The sequence below is a fragment of the Zingiber officinale genome, chromosome 5A (assembly GCF_018446385.1).
Source record: "Zingiber officinale cultivar Zhangliang chromosome 5A, Zo_v1.1, whole genome shotgun sequence".
Lineage (NCBI taxonomy): Eukaryota > Viridiplantae > Streptophyta > Magnoliopsida > Zingiberales > Zingiberaceae > Zingiber > Zingiber officinale.
In genome coordinates, this window is record NC_055994.1 from 68842384 (window position 1) to 68850913 (window position 8530).

Genomic DNA, 8530 nt, shown 5'->3' on the forward strand with positions numbered 1-8530 from the left:
ACTTTAATACTTTTATACTTATGTGAAACTTATTTTACTTGTTCAAAAGCTTATACTTATAATACTTCAAAATAGTAATCAACTTCTCTTGGGCCCAGGCGTAGTACCATCTTATGCGCGTTCCCTAATAGGTTGGGGTAGCGAGCCACCAATCCTAAAAGAGCAGACCTCGGCCTACCAGGACCAATGCCTTGGAATTGGACACCTGGATTTGTTTAACGACAACCTCGGAAGTCGGGTACTAGCCTCTTCAAAGTAAAATATCTTAATTACTTCTTCCTTAAATGCCTTGGCATTTTAATAAGCACCTTGTGTGCCAAAATCCCCAAAGTGTTGACTTTGGGATCTATTTAAGGCCTTGGCCTTCTTCTTTCTTTTCTTTATCTTTCTTATACTTGTTAATACTTCTAAAAGAATAGTTCTTTAAAAAAAACTGAAATGTTTAAGAAAATTCTAACTTTGAAATGCTTAAACAAAAAATCTGTCTACTATGCTAATAAAATTCTGCATATTAATGCTCAATAGAAATCTGCACTAATACTTAATAAAATCTGCACACTAATGCTTAATAAAATCTGCACACTAATGCTTAATAAAATCTGCACTGAAATGTTAAATAAAACTGCATGCTTATAAACAAAACCGTTCATGCATATTGAGGTGGCAAGAAACTTAATTCTGAATGCTTGAAGTAAATAACATATATATATAGCTGCTCATGTTAATCTAATAGCATAGGAAAACTAGAAAGTATACCCATGCATATCTCGTGGCAAAGGAAACTGATCATGCTCAACACATAGCAAACAAAACTAGGAATTAAATCAATACTGCTCATGCTATAATCAATAGCAAATGAAAACTAAAGAAACTGCTCATGTATATCTAGTAGTAAAGAAAACTGGTCATACTCAACTCATGGCAAATAAAAGTTGCACGTGCTCAATAATAGCAAATGAAAACTAGAAAATCTGCTCATGTACATCTATTGCTACACAAACAGAAATGCAAATAAAGAAAGGCTGTTCTAAGCCCTATACAAATTATTGTTGCTTTCAAATATGCAATTAAAGAAAAGCTATTCTAAGCTCTAAACAGAGCTGTTCGTGCTTGCAGAAATACAAATAAAACTGGGATGCTAAAACTGAGATACTAATTAAGGTAACAAAGAAATCTAAGTTTGATATGCTAACTTCAAGGCTGTTCTTTTCATTGCAGCAAGGAGAAAAACAGCAAGAGCTATAAATCTACAGCTTCATGCTCTAATAATTCAACACAAGGTCTATAACTGATATGCAACAGGGATCTAAAATCTGAAATGCTAAAATTAATTGCAATGCTATAAAACAACTTCAGGTCATGCAGATAAGCAAGAATCAAACTGGAATAACCAAATAGAATATGTGCCACAAGCTTCAGCCATTTATTGATCATGTACATGGATGGTAGGATAACTTTTATGAACTTTGAACTGATATAATAATCATGGCAGCAAGGAAAAACAAAAACAACACTTTAAATTCGGAATTGAGTTCATGGCAGCAACCAATAAAAACTGAATTACTACTTTCTTCCTTTGTGATTCATGGTTGCTAATTCAAAACACAAAATCCTTTGCTCTGTTTGAAACTAAAGAGATCTAAACCACATGCTTAACCCATACTATTTATTTCCCTTCTTGGAAGTACACGACAGCAAGTTCCAAACAACAACCTTTACTACACGATTCAAAAACAAGGAGAAGCGAAATCCGAAAACCACTCCTACCGCAGGTGAGAAGCTACTTACATTGGTTTCTTGGACTTACAACCGAAGGGAAGACTTCTAATGCTGCTAGGGTTTCGGAGAGGTGCTTCCTCAATGATCTCCTTGTATCCACTTGCTCTTCTCGACGAGGGGATCACGAAGGTAGGAAGACCTCACGGAGAAGCACCCTCGCCGGCCGCCGGAAGTGATGCCCTAACCTTGCTGCGTTTCCGCCCGAGACCAGAAGAGCCGATGCACGCGTGAGGAGGAAGAAAAGGAATTAGGGTTCGGGAAAGAAATTAAACCCTTTTAAACTATTCGGTATCTTCGGTTCCAATTATAACTTATATATATCTCATTCCATTTTCGTTCACGAAACTCTTGCGGAACAGTTGGCTAGCTGGATTGGGTCAAGGTTTGGTTTGATCGGAGGTTGCTGGTTCGAATCTCGGCTTGGACATTTTTTTTTAAAAACTTCTTTCGTTTAGTAAAAATACCAAACGCCCTCCAAAAATTACATAAAAATACTCTAAACATTTCTAAAAATCCCTAGAATATTTCTATAGCATTTTTAAATTACTTTTGGGACTCGAAATGAGGAAATTTGGGTTGTTACAGAAAACCCTATAGCCGGACACGGGTGCCCGTGCCCAGCAGCATGGCCCGTGCTTGACTCAGCTTGCTCTCCACGACCGCCCGTGCCCCGCTCTACTACTTTTCCATGGCTAGCTCATGCCCAGGGACATGGGCCGTGCCCCATTCGAGTGATTCACCATGGGCCATCGTGCCTAGTGGCACGATCTGTGCTCGACTCTACCTCCTTGCCACGGGCGTCCTTGCCCAATAGCACAAGCCATGGCTACGAGATCTACTCCTCAACGTCTGACACGGGAACCCATGCCCAGCGGCATGATCGTGCCCATCTCTACTACTTTGCCATGACTAGCTCGTCCCTAGTGGCATGGGTCATGTCCCGTTCGGGTGCTTCACCATGGGCGATTGTGCCCAGTGGCACGATCCGTGCCCGACTCTGCCTCCTTGCCATGGATGCCCATACCCAGTAGCACAAGACATGGCTGCGAGATCTACTCCTCAACGCATGACCAGGCACCTATGCCCAACGGCACGACCCGTGTTAGGTAACTACCGTCTTCAATGCCTATATAAGGGGGACTCACTTATTTGGATAGGAAATCTTTGGTTGGGGGCTCCACCCCTTTCTTGGAGGAGACTTCTCCCCATCTTGTGGGAACCCTGGAACTTCTATATTCGCCAATCCATCCACCTCTAGAGTAAAAAAGCATTCCAAAGACACCGACAAATTCCTCGATAAACATTTTATCTTCTCCTTTCTTAGATTTGGGGTTGTAAGTATGCTTTATTTTGTGTCTTTGGTTTGTAAATCTTTCATGATGGATTATATTTCTAGATCTAGGATTTAGCAAGTAGTTACGATGTGATGTGATATATAAACTATGTAATTGGATATTTTCTTGAGCTATGATATGTTTATTGATATATTCTATATGTGTTATGTCTTGTACGTGTTTGATTAAATATGTGCAAGTTCAACTCATGTAAATATAGAGTTTTGTTCACTGTGTAGAGGAGGGGGTTTAGAGTGTATGACCGAGGAACCCTGTGATAGAGAATATCCTTACTTTCTACTATATTTCTTTGAAATAAAGGGCAATTCCCTACAAGAGGAGCTAATTAGAGTTTGAGGGATTTTTTCTCAAATTAATGTTAGGAAGTGACTTGTGTAATCTAGCGATTATATGACCGAGGGTCCTAGGGTATCCCTTTAACCAGACTTTCTAGGTTTTCTCTTCTACTTAATTGTATTAATCTACCGTTAGAAAGTAAATTAGATAACTTTAACGATTTTATGACCGAGAGCCCTAGGGTAACCCTTTAACCAGACTTTCTAGAGTTACTTCTTTACTTAATGATGTTAGAGACTTAGGTAAACTTTCCGGTACGATCTTTGCAGGGTTGTGTTTGACTTTAGTTAAATTTCCTACAAGAATGTAATTATGGAGTTAGGTAGATGAATAATATATAGGGACATTAATTGACATCATTATAAAATCAAAATCCTAGATTCATCCCCAAACTCAACTTCACCTTTGCTCACTTGCGCTCACTCTCTCTGCTCTCTCTTTCCTCCTCTTTTTCTCTTCTCTCAACAACTCTCTCTCTTTATCAAGTGCTCATGAATCAATTTTCTATTATCTAGATAACTCACCATGTGAAGTCAACTAGTATTTAATCACCAGTCCCTATGGATCAACATTTTTATTACTTGATGACATAGACATGCACTTGCGGCCACACATCAAGTTTTTTGATGTTGTTGCTGGAGACTGTTCCGATTAACATTAAATGATTAGTATATGAGTTACTCTAGACTTGTTGATAGATTTTTTATTTAATTATTTATTTTTAATTATGTATTTTTCTTTCTTGTAATCTAAATTCTGCATTTCAATTTTTCTAATAATTCTTTTTTTTATAAGATATAATAAGCACTAACATGTCAAGCAGAGCTTTAAGAAAAATTTTTGCACTCATTTCCATAAGATTCAAATCTCTCATTATGTAACCCAGATTGAAATAGACAACTTTCAACTAGACCCAGAATTAATCTTCATGATACAAGGTCACAAATTTAGAGGAGAAATTTAAGAGAACTCATACTTGCATCTTGAGGTATTTCTTGAATATTGCAACATGGTGAACTGTAAAGGAGTTTTAGCAAATGTCATTCGATTGATGGCATTCCCTTTAAGTATCAATGAATAAGCAAGGACTTGGTTTTATTCTCTCCCTCCACAAAGCATAACAAGTTGGGGACAATTGGAGCAGCAATTTTTGAATCAAATTTCCCCTCTAAGAAGAATGGTGTAGATGAGGAATTTCATCACAAATTTTGTTTAGGCAAATAGAGAATCACTATTTGAAGCATGAGACAGATTCAAAGGTTTATTAAGATAGTGTTCTCATCATAGTTTGGAAAGATGGATGATGGTACACATATTCTATATTGGAATTTTTTTTTGAGTAAGAGATTTTTTGATACAACTAATGGAGGTTCTTTGATGAATAAAAGTTTGGTTGAAGCTTTGCCTGATTTTGATAGTTGAATATTCTGAAAATAGTCATGATTCATTAGACATGATTAGTACTTAAACTCCCATGGTGATTTCTTAACTACATCTTGGTCAATAGACTGATGCTTGAATCGTTAAAGCTCATTTGAAAAAAATTGAAGTCCCACTAATAACATCATTACAAATGTGCAATTGGAAAAAAAGGGATTCATGAGATAAGGGATTGAAAAATTTATTGTCATGGGTGGAAACTGTTGGTGTGGGAAGCATCCGACAATCGAACCTGTGTTTTGATTATGTCAAAGGGTTCAAAGTTAAGTTGTTTTGTTATCTAACGTGTTTGAATGAGTTTACAGGAAAGTCCTAAGTGTACTTAGGTAAAAGTCCTAGCTGCGGTTAGGCAGGTGAAAAATCCTAGGGGGTGGTAACCCTAGGTCCTAGGGGGTGGTAACCCTAGGCGGAAAGTCTTGGCGGGTCGAGGGCTTCGGGCAAAAGTCCTAGAGTCAAGGACTCTAGGCAGAAAGTCCTGGTGTCGCGAACTAGGTGAAAGATAGAGCGGGTCATGGAGTGAAAGCCTAGTAGAAAGTCTTGGAGCCTCGGGCGTTGAGCAAAAATCTAGTTGGTCTGGAGGACCGGTCTGGCAACAAGTATACTCTCCTGAGTGGAGTAGGTGAGGATGCGTTCCTTGATGAGGGAATAGTAGGCCTCGGTTCGACCTAGGGTTTTCGGTCGGGAATCTGAAATCAGAACCGGACAGTCCAATGACTGTCAAATACTTTATTTTACATATCTATATTGTGCCAATTTTATTTTGCAGGGTATGTTGCTTTGTTGGACTAACGTATTTTGTAGGAAGCGAATTAGACATCCTTGTCTCGGATGAACAATACCCGAGGTGCCCTCCATGGAGCTTGGAGGCGCCTCGGGTCACATACAGAGATAGCCTCACAGCAAGACACGAGGGCGCCCTCATGGAGCTTGAGAGCACCCTGGACCTGGCGCGAGGGCACCCTCCATGGGTTGGAGGCGCCCTTAGGTGGATAGGCGATGACTTGGTCGAGGGTCATCCATGCTGCGGATTCGGCGCTGATGAGGGCGCCCTCCAGGGTGTTGGAGGCACCCTACACGGGCCTTACAAGGCAGTCTCGAGTAGCAGCTTCGAACAACAATGAAAACATGATCTATCTTCCATGCACTGCTCAAATAACCATCCGATAAAGTTGTAGCAAGATACCGATGACCTGAAGCTTTGAATTTCCTATTCTTAAGTTGTTAGTATATTTTCTTACTGTACTTAATTGTTGTACTCTAAACTGTAACTTTTGCGAACTTATAGTGATTGCCCAAAGTAAACGCTCAACGAGCGTGGGTCTTGGAGTAGGAGTCACCCCAGGCTCCGAACCAAATGAAAAACTTGGTGTTTGTGTGTTTGCAATTTTTTTATATATTTCCATTGTGTTTTACTCTTAGTTTTTCAAAACGTAAGTGAAAGCCATGAGCGCTATTCACCCCCCTCTAGCGCTTTTGATCTAACAATTGGTATCAGGGCGGGGTCGCTTTGAATCGGTACAACTACCGTTTGAGCAATTTTTTTGTTTTTTTCATCCGTTTTTTCAAAAAATAAAACCTTATGTCTTTCGTTTTTTCCCTCCAAAACTTTTTTTGAAAAATTCATTTTCATCTTTTCACTATTGGTCGGTATTAGCGAAATATCACATTTTTAAAAATTTGTAATAATATATATTTTTAATATTTTATTATTTTCTTTAAATTTTGTTTTTTTGGTAAATTGTTATTTTTTCTCCCGCACTACTAATCCAAGACCAAGTCTTGGGATATTTGGTTCTTTTTCTTTTTGTGTGCGAGAGTTTTCTCTTAAATAGCCCATCAAAAAGGCTACAACACAGATCGCCCATCGCTCTTCTTTAGAGAAGATTTTGGATACTGGAAAGACCAGATGGAGCACCAACTGAAAACCCAAGTGGAGATATGGATGATAGTCCAGATCAGATTTATTCCCCCCACCGAAGGAGGTGTGCCCATCGCCTATGACAAGTGGGATGCACAAATAAGAAGAAAATTCGAGGCAAATGCAAAAGCAACATGGACTCTCCTATGCAGACTAATAAATTCAGAGCTTGATCGATTTGGAAAGTTCAACAATGCTAAGGAGATTTAGGAGAAATTGCTCAAGCTTCATGAGATTCCTTCAGAGCCAGAAGATCAAGTCGAACCAGAGTTCGAATTTGAGTACGAATCTCCAGAGTCAATCTCTGAACCAGACTCAGAAGAATCAGATCAGACTGATTTCATAGCACTAATGGCCAAAGAAGATATAGCTGAATTTGAATCCGAATTCGAGATGGCAACAATCGAGGGGGAGAATCCTATCATAGATCTAAAATGCAATATTGTAAATTCAAATAATAAATTTCATATAACTTGTTTTAAGTGTAGGGAGAGAGGGCACTATAGAAACAAGTGCCCTTCTTATAAGATTCGACTGACACAATCGAAGGAGAAGGAGAAATCGATTCGGAAAGGGAAGAAGCACATTGAATGCTCCAAGTACAGATGAACGGGTCACTGCAAACGACAATGCCCAGAAAGAAGACCCAAGAATTCATGGGGAGAAATCAAGGTAAGTAAATTTATATTACATGAAAATCTAATTTTTGCAATGCATGTTTGCCCCCTAACTAATTCTGCTTACTCTAGCATAGATTTCTCTAGAAAATTAGATATGCATGCTAATAATACAATGAATAAATTTGATTCAAATCTAAATAAGAATAACTCAAAATTATTTAATAAACATAAGAAATTAACTTTTAGAAAATTAGAGAAACAAAGTAATATTTTAAAAGATAAAATATATAAGTTAGAAAAGATTATTAATTAATAATTTAACTAATCCACAAGATCTAGACTTGGGTTACACGTCTAAGGTAAAACTTAAACCCTACAAACCAAGCTATAATCAAGTACCTTTTAATTATAAAACAAACTTAAATAAAATCCAACGTAAACTAAATTAACTCTAACTCAAATATAAACTTAAATAAAATCTAACCTAAACTAAAATCTAATCTAACTTAAATCTAACCTAAATTCAATTAACTTAGATTTAAATCAAATGAAAACTCAAAAGTTAATTTAAACTTGTTAACTTAACTAATAAATTGCTTGACTTGGTTTATCCATGCAAATTACCATGACCATGCATATGCTAAATTGATAAATGTCAATCATGATTGTTAATTGTATAATCTAGAATGGTTAGATAAGGACCTAGACGTAATTTACACTTGACTAGTTAGCTCTAGGGATTTCAAAAAATAAAAATAAAATAAATATCTAATTTCTTTGAAAGACTTTGCGTAAAAGTGGTGGATATCCCATACCCAAGAAGGCCTAGTGCCTCGCCACAGCCTGAAAGTCAATCATTGAAATGTATATTTAATTGACTAATTGAAAAACCTTAGTCTAACTCAAATATAAATTAATCCTTAGATGATAACCTAAATTAAAGATTAATTTAATCATCTCACAAAACTATTAAGGTTCCCTAAGTGATAACCTAGAAAAGGGTGAGATGGACCTAGGTTTATAATAGTTAACCAAATCCACATTAATTAATTCAACTTAATTAATTTTAAAAAATTCTAATT

General features: G+C 37.3%; 1 non-coding gene across 1 annotated transcript; it reads right to left on the minus strand.

Moving 5' to 3' along the window:
• Positions 1-4654: 4654 nt before the first annotated feature.
• Positions 4655-4760, minus strand: LOC121983533. Its single transcript, XR_006112576.1, has one exon. It is a non-coding gene; the product is annotated as a small nucleolar RNA R71 (small nucleolar RNA).
• Positions 4761-8530: the final 3770 nt, after the last annotated feature.